Here is a 12,132-nt window from a genome sequence, read left to right as displayed (position 1 = left end):
GCAAAGTGGGGCTGGCGACGCCCTGCCCTCTTGCCTCCCAGCAAGTGCTACAGGGGATGGGCGTGGATGGACTCTGGGATGCAGGAAGTACTTCGGGGACCTCGGGGTGAATCTGGCCAGGCTCAGAGAGGGGGGACCAAGCTAATGGAGGGAGGAGGGCATGGTGACAATGACCACCAGCTGAAGTCATTCCAAAGTAGCTTCATTTGAAGGGGACTGTGGGGCAGCCTCAGGGACTGGGACCCAGCCCTGGGGCCCTACCCCCTGGCATCCACACCCACCCAGGGGCCTACCATGGGGAGACTAGGAGACAGGGGCTCCCAACTCTCTATGTGAACTCCCCACAAGTCCCTTCCTCTCTCTGCCTCAGTTGCCCTGCCTGTCAGGGTTTAGGCCCCTTCTGGCTTTGGGGAGTCTACATATGCCCCTCAGTCTTTGCTGGGCTGCTCTGGGATTCTAGCCCCAAGTTCCCGCCCAGGAATTCCAGGCTGATTGGGCCTGAAAGGTCATCTGGGCTTATTCAGTACCCGAATCCCCTTGTGGGCACCTACAGTGGCTGGGCACCCTCTGCTCACATCCCTCTGCAGACTGAGCTCCCCACCTTCTGTTAATGGCTTTCACCCCGCCACACTGAAGAGGCGCCCACCTGCCCCTTCTCATCCAGACAGCGGGGAGGGGCCTCTCTGAGCCTCCGCATCCCAGGCAAGAGGCCCACAGCCCAGCCCCAGGCCCTCCTCAGTAAGTCCTCCTGGCCAAGGACATTGCCAGCTGCTCCCAGGAAACCTTCACTGATAAGGTGGAAATAACAGCATTGACTGTGTGCTTTCTGTGTGCCTGGCCCTGTCCAGAGGTTCCCACCATTCTGTGTAGGCTATCCTGCAACCCCAGCAGAGGAGCCCTATTATTACCACCCCATTTCATAGAACAGAGAACTGAGGCACAAAGAGGTTATGTAACCTGCCTATTAGAGGTTGAACTGTGTCCCCCAGAAGAGGTGTTAAAATCCTAACCCCTAAGATCAGCATGTGATCATATTTGGAAACAGGTAGCTGCAGATGTAAAGAGTTAAGAGGAGGACATGCTGGAGTACGGTGGGCCCTTGTTCCCACATGACTGGTGTCCTTAAGGGCACAGAGGGAAGGCAGCCATGGGAAGGAGGCAGAGACCGGAGTGATGTCACCACAAGGCAAGGGATGCCTGCAGCTACCAGGAGCTGGCTGAGGCAAGAAGGCACCTTCCCCTAGAAACTTTAGAGGGAGCGTGGCCCTGCCAACACCTTGAATTTGGACTTCTAGCCTCCAGTGCTGTGAGAGAATACATTTCTGTAGTTTGAAGCCACCCGGTTTGTGGTGGCTTCACAGCAGCCCTTGGAAACTAATACACTGCCCAAGGTCACTTAGCTAGTCAGTGGCAAACCAGAGTTTGAAATGAGATGGGGTCCACTGTGCTCTTGCCCTGCACAGCCCTCAGACTCGGAAAGATTGTTGGGGGCCCAAAGGAGGGAGAGGTTGGATAGCATCACCCGCTGGGAGCTGAGCATGCAGTCTCCTGTGTCATGGGGCAGCCAGAGCACAGAAGGCAGGCCAGATGCTCCTGACGAGACAAGAGCCACCAAAGGAGACACAGAGCTGCGTGGTGGAGAGAAAGGGCTCTTGGAATACACTGAGCACGTTCCCACCTCAGGGCCCTTGTACGCGCTCCTTCCTCTGCTTTGGGCACTCCTCCCTCCTTCATTCATTCAAAAATATCCATGGAGCATATCCAGGAAGTATCCTAGTTCCTGCTGGGAACTAGGTAAGCTGCGATACAGCCATGAATGTCATGCCATAGATTAACATCTCAGCTTAAGTGTCACACCTCCTCCTCCAGAAGTCTCCCTGATGTCCCCACCCCCCATCCCGCCAATCTCAATCACTTCACCCTGCTTCATTCTCTTTATGACATTTTCCACCATCTTAAGTTTTCCTGTCTCTTTGTCATTTGCCTGCCTCACTCTATCCCCCCAACTCCATTCAGAGCTCTGTAGTTTTACCCCAGCTTCGGCACAGTCCATAGGAGGAGCTGTTCAAAAAACATTTGCTGAGGAGCCTGCCCAGACAAGATGGTTGGAGTAGAAGGACCTGAGCTCACCTTCTCTCCTGAAAACACCAAAATCACAACCAGCTGCTGAACAACCACTGACAAAAAAGGACTGGAACCTACCAAAAGATATTGTACTTCCAAAGACAAAGAAGCAGCCACAACGAGATGGGGGCAGACACCAGAAGCAAGAGGAACTATAACCCTGCAGCCTGTGGGACTGCAAACACAGAAAGTTAGACAAAATGAGATGGCAGAGGAATATGTTCCAGATGAAAGAACAAGATAGAAGCCCAGAAGAACAAGTCTGTGAAGTGGAGATAGGCAATCTACCTGAAAAAGAATTCAGAGTAATGACAGTGAAGATATCCAAGATCGTGGAAAAAGAATGGAGGCACAGACCAAGAAGATATAAGAAATGTTTAACAAAGAGCTAGAAAATTTCAAGAAAAACAAACAGAGATGAACAATACAATAACTGAAATTAAAAATACACTAGCAGGGGGCTTCCCTGGTGGCACAGTGGTTAAGAATCCGCCTGCCAATGCAGGGGACACGGGTTCAAGCCCTGGTCCGGGAAGATCCCACCTGCCACGGAGCAACTAAGCCTGTGTGCCACAGCTACTGAGACTGCACCCTAGAGCCCATGCTCCACAACAAGAGAAGCCACCGCAGTGAGAAGCCCACGCACCACGACAAAGAGTAGCCCCCACTCACCGCAACTAGAGAAAGCCCGCACGCAGCAATGAAGACCCAACGCAGCCAATAAATAAATAAATAGATTAAACAACAACAACAACACTAGCAGGAATCAACAGCAGAATAAATAAGGCAGAAGAATGGATAAGTGAGCTGGAAGACAGAATGGTGGAAATCACTTCTGTGGAACAGAATAAAGAAAAAAGAATGAAAAGAAATGAGGACAGTTTAAGAGACCTCTGGGACAACATTAAAAGCACCAACATTCGCATTATAGGGTTCCCAGAAGGAGAAGAGAGAGAGAAACAGCTTGAGAAAATATTTGAAGAGGTAATAGCTGAAAACATCCCTCACATGGGAAAGGAAACGGTCACCCAAGTCTGGGATGTGCAGAGAGTACCATACAGGATAAACCCAAGGAGGAGCATGCTGAGACACACATTAATCAAACTGACAAAAATGAAAGGCAAAGAGAAAATATTAAAAGCAACAAGGGAAAAGCAACAAATAACATACAAGGGAATCCATAAGGTTATCGGCTGACTTTTCTCTGTAGGCCAGAACAGAGTGGCATGATATATTTAAAGTGATGAAAGGGAAAAACCTACAACCAATTAAGGCTCTACCCAACAAGTCTCTCATTCAGATTTGATGGAGAAATCAAAAGCTTTAGAGACAAGCAAAAGCTAAAAGAATTCAGCACCACCAAACCAGCTTTACAACAATTCTAGGCAGAAAAGAAAAGCCCACAACAAGCAACAAGAAAATTATGAATGGGAAAGCTCACTGGTAAAGGTAAACATATAGTAAAGGTACGAAATCATCCACACACAAATATGATATCAAAACCAGCAATCAAGAGAAGAGGAGAATACAAATGCAGGATACTGGAAATGCATTTGAAATTAAGAGACCAGCAACTTAAAATAATCTTGTATATACACAGACAGCTATATCAAAACCTCATGGTAGGGCTTCCCTGGTGGCGCAGTGGTTGAGAGTCTGCCTGCCGATGCAGGGGACGTGGGTTCGTGCCCCGGTCCAGGAAGATCCCACATACCGCGGAGCGGCTGGGCCCGTGCCTGCGCGTCCGGAGCCTGTGCTGTGCAACGGGAGAGGCCACAACAGTGAGAGGCCCGCGTACCACAAAAAAACCCCCAAAAAACCTCATGGTAACCACAAACCAAAAATCTACAGTAGATATACATACAAAAAAGAAACCCAAACACAACACTAAAGATAGTCATCAAATCACAAGAGAACAAAAGAGGAAGGGAAGAAAAAAGGCCTACAAAAACAATCTCAGGGGCTTCCCTGGTGACGAAGTGGTTAAGAATCTGCCTGCCAATGCAGGGGACACGGGTTCGAGCCCTGGTCCGGGAAGATCCCACATGCCGTGGAGCAACTAAGCCTGTGTGCCACAACTACTGAGCCTGCACTCTAGAGGCCGCGAGCCACAACTACTGAGCCTGCGTGCCACAACTACTGAAGCCCGCACACCTAGAGCCCATGCTCTGCAACAAGAGAAGCCACCGCAGTGAGAAGCCCGCACATGACAACAAAGAGTAGCCACCGCTCAGCAACGAAGACCCAATGCAGCCAAAAATAAAATAAAATAATTAATTAATTTTAAAAAATCAATTACAAGAAAAAACTGTAAAAAACACAGACACATGGAGGCTAAACAATATGCTACTAAACAACCAATGGATCACTGAAGAAATCAAAGAGGAAATTAAAAAATAGCTAGAGACAAATGAAAACAAAAACACAATGATACAAAACCTATGGGACTCAGCAAAAGCAGTTCTAAGAGGGAATTTTATAGCAATACAATCTTATCTCAGAAAACAAGAAAAATCCCAAATAACCAACCTCAACTTACACCTAAAGCAACTAGAGAAAGAAGAACAAGCAACACCCAAAGTTGGAAGGAAAGAAATCACAAAGATCAGAGCAGAAATAAATGAAATAGAGATGAAGAAAACAATAGAAAAGATCAGCGAAACTAAAAGCTGGTTCTTTGAAAAGATAAACAAAATTGAAAAACCTTTAGCCAGACTCATTAAGAAAAAAAAGGGAGAGGGCTCAAATCAATAAAATTAGAAATGAAAAAGGAGAAGTTACAACGGATGCCAAAGAAATACAAAGGATCGTAAGAGACTACTACAAGCAACTATATGCCAATAAAATGGACAGCTTAGAAGAAATGGACAAATTCTTAGAAAGGTACAATTTCCCAAAACTGAACCAGGAAGAAATAGAAAATATGAACAGACCAATCACAGGTACTTAAATTGAAAAAGTGATTTAAAAACTGTGATTTAAAAACTCCCAACAAACAAAAGTCCAGGGCCAGATGGCTTCACGGGCAAATTCTATCAAACATTTAGCAAAGAGTTAACACCTATCCTTCTGAAACTATTTCAAAAAATTGCAGAGGAAGGAACACTCCCAAACTCATTCTATGAGGCCGCTACAACCCTAATACCAAAATCAGACAAAGATACCACAAAAAAAGAAAATTACAGGCCAATATCACTGATGAAGATAGACACAAAAATCCTCAACAAAATACTAGCAAACCAAATCCAACAACACATTAAAAGGACCATACACCATGATCAAGTGGGATTTATCTCAGGGATGCAAGGATTCTTCAATATATGCAAATCGATCAGTGTGATGCACCACGTTAACAAACTGAAGAATAAAAACCATATGATCATCTCAATAGATGCAGGAAAAGCTTTTGACAAAATTCAACACCCGTTTATGATAAAAAATAAAAACTCTCCAGAAACTGGGCATAGAGAGAACATACTTCAACATAATAAAGGCCATATATGACAAACTCACAGCTAACATCATACTCAACGATGAAAAGCTGAAAGCATTTCCTCTAAGATCAGGAACAGGACAAGGATTCCACTCTCACCACTTTTACTGAACATAGTATTGGAAGTCCTAGCCACGGTAATCAGAGAAGAAACAGAAAGAAAAGGAATCCAAGTTGGAAAAGAAGAAGTAAAACTGTCACTGTTTGCAGATGACACGATACTATACATAGAAAATCCTAAAGAAGCTACCAGAAAACTACTAGAGCTTGTCAATGAATTCAGTAAAGTTGCAGGATACAAAATTAATACACAGAAATCTGTTGCATTTCTATACACTAACAATGAAAGATCAGAAAGAGAAATTAAGGAAACAATCCCATTTACCACCGTGTCAAAGAATAAAATATCTGGGAATAAACCTACCTAAGGAGGCAAAAGACCTGTACTCCAAAAACCATAAGATGCCGATGAAAAAAATCAAAGATGACACAAACAGATGGAAAGATATATAACATGTTCTTGGATTGGAAGAATCAATATTATCAAAGTGACTATACTGCCCAAGGTAATCTACAGATTGAATATAATCCCTATCAAATTACCAATGGCATTTTTTTGTAGATCTAGAACAAAAAATCTTAAATTTTCTATGGAAACACGAAAGACCCTGAATAGCCAAAGCAATCTTAAGAAAAATGGCGCTGGAGCAACCAGGCTCCCTGACTTCAGACTATACCATAAAGCTACAGTAAGCAAAACAGTATATTACTGGGACTTCCCCGGTGGTCCAGTGGCTAAGACTCCATGCTCCCAGTGCAGGGGGCCTGGGTTCGATCCCCGGTCAGGGAACAAGATCCCACATGCTGCAACTAAGAGTTCACATGCCACAACTAAAAGATCCCTCATGTCACATCTAAAAAGATCACCGCATGCCTCAACTAAAGATCCTGCATGCCACAACTAAAAGATCCCGTGTGACACAACTAAGACCCGGCGCAGCCAAATAAATAAATAAATATTAAAAAAAAACACAACAGTATGTTACTGGCACAAAGACAGACTTATAGATCAATGGAACAGGATGGAAAGCCCAGAAATAAACCCATGCAGCTACGGTCAATTAATCTACAACAAAGGAGGCAAGAATACATAATGGGGAAAAGACAGTCTCTTCAATAAGTGTTGCTGGGCTTCCCTGGTGGCGCAGTGGTTTAGAATCCTCCTACCAATGCAGGGGACAGGGGTTCAAGCCCTGGTCCAGGGAGATCCCACATGCCGCAGAGCAACTAAGCTGCCCATGTGCCGCAACTACTGAGCTTGCGCTCTAGAGCCCATATGATCCAGAAATCCCACTCCTGGGCAAATAACCAGAGAAAACCATACTTTGAAAAGATACATGCCCCTCAGTGTTAACTGCAGCACTATTTACAACAGCCAAGACATGGAAGCAACTTAAATGTCCATCAACAGAGGAATGGATTAAGAAGATGTGGTACATATATACAATGGAATATTACTGAGCCATAAAAAGGAATGAAATAATGCCATTTGCAGCAACATGGATGGACCTAGAGATTATCATACCAAATGAAGTAAGTCAGACAGAGAAAGACAAGTATTATATGATATCACTTATATGTGGAATATAAAAAAATGATACAAATGAACTTATTTACAAAACAGAAACAGACTCACTTATTTACAAAACAGAAAGAGACTTTGAAATCAAACTTATGGTTACCAAACTTATGGTTATATATACACTACTATATATAAAACAGATAATCAACAAGGACCTACTGTATAGCACAGGGAACTCAATATTCTGTAATAATCTATATGAGAAAAGAATCTGAGAAAGAATGGATACATGGGGCTTCCCTGGTGGAGCATTGGTTAAGGATCCATCTGCCAATGCAGGGGACACAGGTTCGAGTTCTGGTCTGGGAAGATCCCACATGTCGCGGAGCAACTAAGCCCATGCGCCACAACTACTGAACCTGCGCTCTAGAGCCTGTGAGCCACAACTACTGAGCCCACGTGCCACAACTACTGAAGCCCGTGTGCCTAGAGCCCACGCTCCGCAACAAGAGAAGCCACCGCAATGAGAAGCACGCACACCGCAACAGAGCAGCCCCCGCTCGCTGCAACTAGAGAAAGCCCGCGCACAGCAACAAAGACCCAACACAGCCAAAAATAAATAAGATAAATAAATTTATTTTTAAAAATAGAATGGATATTTGTATATGTATAACTGAATCATTTTGCTATGCACCTGAAACTAACACAAACTGTAAATCAACTATACTCTAATATGAAGTAAAAATTTTTAAGTCTATGAATAAACAAATCTGTGGCTCTACCTAAAATAGTAAATAAACCCTTGATATATTACGCTATTAAAACAAAACAAAACAAAACATATTTGTTCAGTGACGAATAGATGGTTGCATGGTGAGGGAAACCTTTCTGGAAGGCAGGGACCCGAAGCCACATGTGGAAGAGGAATCACGCCAACTGGGCAAAGCCCTCTTTGGTTTATAACCCCTTTCACAGCTGCCTTAAGAACCACATGAAAGGGGCTTCCCTGGTGGCGCAGTGGTTAAGAATCCGCCTGCCACTGCAGGGGACACGGGTTCGAGCCCTGGTCTGGGAAGATCCCACATGCCGCGGAGCAACTAAGCCTGTGCACCACAACTACTGAGCCTGCGCTCTAGAGCCCGTGAGCCACTACTACTGAGTCCATGTGTCACAACTACTGAAGCCCACGTGCCTAGAGCCCGTGCTCCGCAACAAGAGAAGCCACGGCAATGAGAAGCCCGTTCACCGCAACGAAGAGTAGCCACCGCTCACCGCAACTAGAGAAAGCCCGTGCTCAGCAGCGAAGACCCAACTCAGCCAAAAATAAATAAATAAAAATAAATAAATTAAAAAAAAAAAAAGAACCACATGAAGAAAGCAAGGGAACAGCTAGCTTCTGGTCTAAAGCTCCCCATTTTCTAGATGAAGAAACCGAGGTCCGAGTTGTTAAGAGACTTGGCCCAGGTCACCTGGGGGATGGGTAACTCTCCCCAGCACACCCCAGACCTCTGGTCCTGCAGGCAACGGCAGCAGGTGACACCCCAACCAGGTCAGCAGCCACCATGACCACCTCCCCCAGAGCTTCAGTGCCGGGAGAATCCCACCTTCTCCCAGACTTACGACTTTCCCTTCCCCCAGGCCAGTACTTGCCCCTCCTCCATCGTTGCCCTCTGACAGTGCCCCAGCACTCAGTATGGTGAGACAGAGATTCCTCCGGAAACCCCAAAGGGTGAGCTCATGATTCTTCTAGGCTCCATCACCCAACATCACAGACCCATTCAACAGGAGGCTACAAGGAGGGGTGGACTCAGCCATTAAGCCAGTTAGTGCAGGGAAAAAGCCCTGAACAAGATGGACACAGGATGCCCTTGCCATTCCTGGAGCTGACCCCCTGGGGAGGAGGGCAGAGAACAAACTGACACATACTTGAATAAATCAGATGATGGGAGAGAGCAGCTAATGCCTTGAGAAAAATTAAGCAAGGTGATGTGCTAGCGAGCGAGGGATCAGCGTCTAGTCTAGTTTCATCTCAGGCTCTGGAGGCACGTGTGGACAGGGCTAGTGGAGAAACACTCCAGGACATGGGCCAGCACAGCCCTCTTGACGCCACCACAGAGCAGAGGCCGGGTGGCGCAAGGAAGGGAGAGGACACCTGGCTGGGAGCCAGGAGGTGCCTCGGACCCCCGCTCATTCCTCAGGCCCTGTAGGACCTCAGGAAGCCATGAATCCCCTTGGGACCCCATACCCTATTTCTGGACAGCATGGGTGGGACATGATCGTCTTCTCCAGTTGCTGCCTGCCAAGACCCTACGGTGACCTGGCCTCCTGGCTTCCAAGGAGCCCACCCTGTGTCCTGCAGGGGACCTGGCAGGAGGGGAGGAATCCTGCCCCCTCTCTGAGGCCATATTCTCCCAGCTGGAGGGAGATGGATTCCTGAAGTGACTGCCCTGACTCAACAGCCCCTGCAAGGGTTAGAGGAGAGGAGAGCATCAGGCAGATGGGACCCCGGCCCTGGCTGAGGGCTTCACAGTAGGGGACCTTGCCTGGCAACCTTGCTCCTGCGGGAATTCCTAGAGAATGCTCTTCTGTTTTCCATCACCCCTTAGAGCCCTGCGAGGCCAGCCCAAGGTGGGGGAAACGGGACCACCCCACTGGATCTACCATCCCCCATGGTGTTCCCTTCGGCCTAGCGGCGCCTCCCTGCTCAGGACCCTGCCTGCCCCTGGAACAGCCCGGAAGTCCAACATTTGGATCCTGAGGCTCCTCTCTCCGGGAAGGAAGTGGGAGAGAGAGAAGCAAGCTGGCCTGAGGAAATCCCAGAAGGAATCCTAAAGCAGTAACCCACATCAGGCTTACTAATATTCCCATGAATAATGACAACGATGGTTAACGTTAACTGAGCGCTTATCGGGCACCAGTCACAGCGCTGGTGCACAAGCCCTTTGTTGTCTAATTTAATCCTCACAACCACCTTTAAAGAACTACACAACTACCCTAAAAGATTATAAAGATGCACAGAGTATTGCTCTCACTACTTTATAGATACATAAACTGAGGCTCTAGCTCCGACCCTCTTCTTACGTCCCTGGATTTTTAATTCTTGTGGCCTCTGGGAGGGAGGTCCCATGACCACCAGTGCACCCAACTTTGCAGAACACCTGCCCCCTGGCCCAGGTTCCAGTCTCCCAGCAGCCCTGTAAACTGGATTGTGTCAAATTTTGCTTCATTTTACCAATGGAAACGCCCTTAAGCCCTAGGAGTGACAAGGCACCCAAACAGGACACGGCAGAGGGCCAGGAGAACTCAAGTGTCCACATTCTTAGCCCATAGTTCTTCCCATGGAGAAAACTGCCTGGGTGACCCCTCCCACTCCGGCCAGCTATGTCACATGCCTGGGACAGTCCCAGCACTCACTGGGCTCCATACCAGAGGAACTGCAATAAAACCACTTTTTATGTTTGCACCCAGCCTCCATATGCACAGGCCCTGGACAATTAGCCCATTTTACAGATGAGAACCTGGAGGCTCGGAGGGGAGGAAGGTCTAGGCCAGGGGCCCACTGCTGGGTAGGCGTTCAGACCCAGGTCTCCCAAGCTCTCCATTAGGGCTGTGCAGCTGCCGAAGGTTACAGCTTGGCTCCTCTCCCCAATTACTGAAGTTGTGGGTGCTCCAAGAAACAGAAAAAGCCCCCCATCCCTCAGTGACAGCCCACACCCCTAGGGGAGCAAAAACTAAGGGCAGACAAACAAAGGGTCACTCAGCTAATTCTCCCAGATCCTTTGCCCTTGTCACTTCACCCAGTACATAACAGGGCTGGGGGAGTCCCAGACAGTAAGAAGAACTTCCACCTGGCTAACAGAGCCCTGGGTTCCAGTGCCACCTGTCACCTTGGGCAAACCACAGCCCCTTCCCCAAAGGGGCTTGTCCAACAAGGCTGGGGGATGAAATGGGAAGAGGAAAGTAAGAACCCTCTATTTTTCAGAGAAGCAGCTCTGCGGGGTAACGAGGAACGGGAAGGAAGAAAGGGCCTTGCTCTCTCTTTGGCCATGCTTCCCCCTCCCCGCCCCCACCCCAAACACACAGGTGCCAGATAGCGTTTGAGAAAAAACTAGTTTGCAAACACACTCCGACTTCTGGGAAGCTGCCCAGTTCCACTCCCTCTTTTTGCTCCCCCTTCGCCCGCAGGGAGCTGACGCTCTAGCAGTTCTCTGGGGCCGGGGACGCAAGGGGGTTGGGGGGCTGGGAGTAGGGCACGGGGGGCGAGGAGCCGGTCCCGCGCCTGCCCGGAGCCAGCCCGAACTCAGCACTTCCGTAGCTGCGATGGTGGCGGGGCTCCACCTTCCTGACGCCCCCAGGCGCCTCCGGGGAGGTAGGAGGGTCCCTAAACCGCTGGGCTCGGACCCCGGGCGGCGCCACCGTCCTCTCGGCACCCTGCCCTCTGTTCTCCCGCGGTCGGGGCGAAGACGGAGCGCCCCCGCGTGGCCGGGTCGGAGCTCAGTCACCCAAACGCCGGAGTCCGGGTGAGTGCGGGTGGAGGGAGGGGGCTTGGGGTTCCGCAGTCCCCCGAAGCGAAACCCAGCTTCCTTCCAAGCCGCCACTGGCACCAGAAGCCGAGCCCCAAGGCCGAACTTGAACCCTCCCGCCAGGGCGCCCCGCCCGCCCCTTTGGGGCCCGACTCACCTCGGGTCCCGCTACCCTCACCGCGCGGCTGCCGCTCCCCGCACTCCGGGCCACCGGGGCATCCCCGGGAGCTCCCCTGCTCGGCTGGGCCCGCGGGCGCGGGACAGGCTCAGGGCGCTGCCCCCGCGGCCATGGCCAGCTCGCGTGTGCTCGCAGCTGCTCGAGGTCCAGTCCTCCTCCCCGGCCGGGCGGGCAGTGGCGGCGGCTGCTGCTCGGGCTCCTCCCTCGGCCGAGGGCGGGGGCGGGCGTGGGG

General features: G+C 49.1%; 1 protein-coding gene across 11 annotated transcripts in view; it reads right to left on the bottom strand.

The window, feature by feature from the left end:
* CPNE2 (copine 2) overlaps window positions 1-12,071 on the bottom strand; it is a 52,269-nt gene extending 40,198 nt beyond the window's left edge. For 5 of the 11 annotated variants that reach the window (XR_016390987.1, XM_089903121.1, XM_089903118.1 and 2 more), the window contains exon 1: window positions 11,880-12,069. The gene's annotated coding sequence lies outside the window, so the exon portion shown is untranslated. Of the gene's footprint in view, window positions 1-11,879 lie in introns of all 11 variants that reach the window. The other 6 variants (XM_089903116.1, XM_089903117.1, XR_016390986.1 and 3 more) reach the window with 5 other exon arrangements.
* Between the last annotated feature and the right edge of the window lie 61 nt (window positions 12,072-12,132).

This window comes from Delphinapterus leucas, chromosome 20 (genome assembly GCF_059928025.1).
Source record: "Delphinapterus leucas isolate spDelLeu-1000000601 "Yukka" chromosome 20, BTC_Dleu_Yukka2, whole genome shotgun sequence".
NCBI lineage: Eukaryota > Metazoa > Chordata > Mammalia > Artiodactyla > Monodontidae > Delphinapterus > Delphinapterus leucas.
Note: the sequence above shows the minus strand (reverse complement) of the source record. Positions and strands in the feature narration are given on the sequence as shown.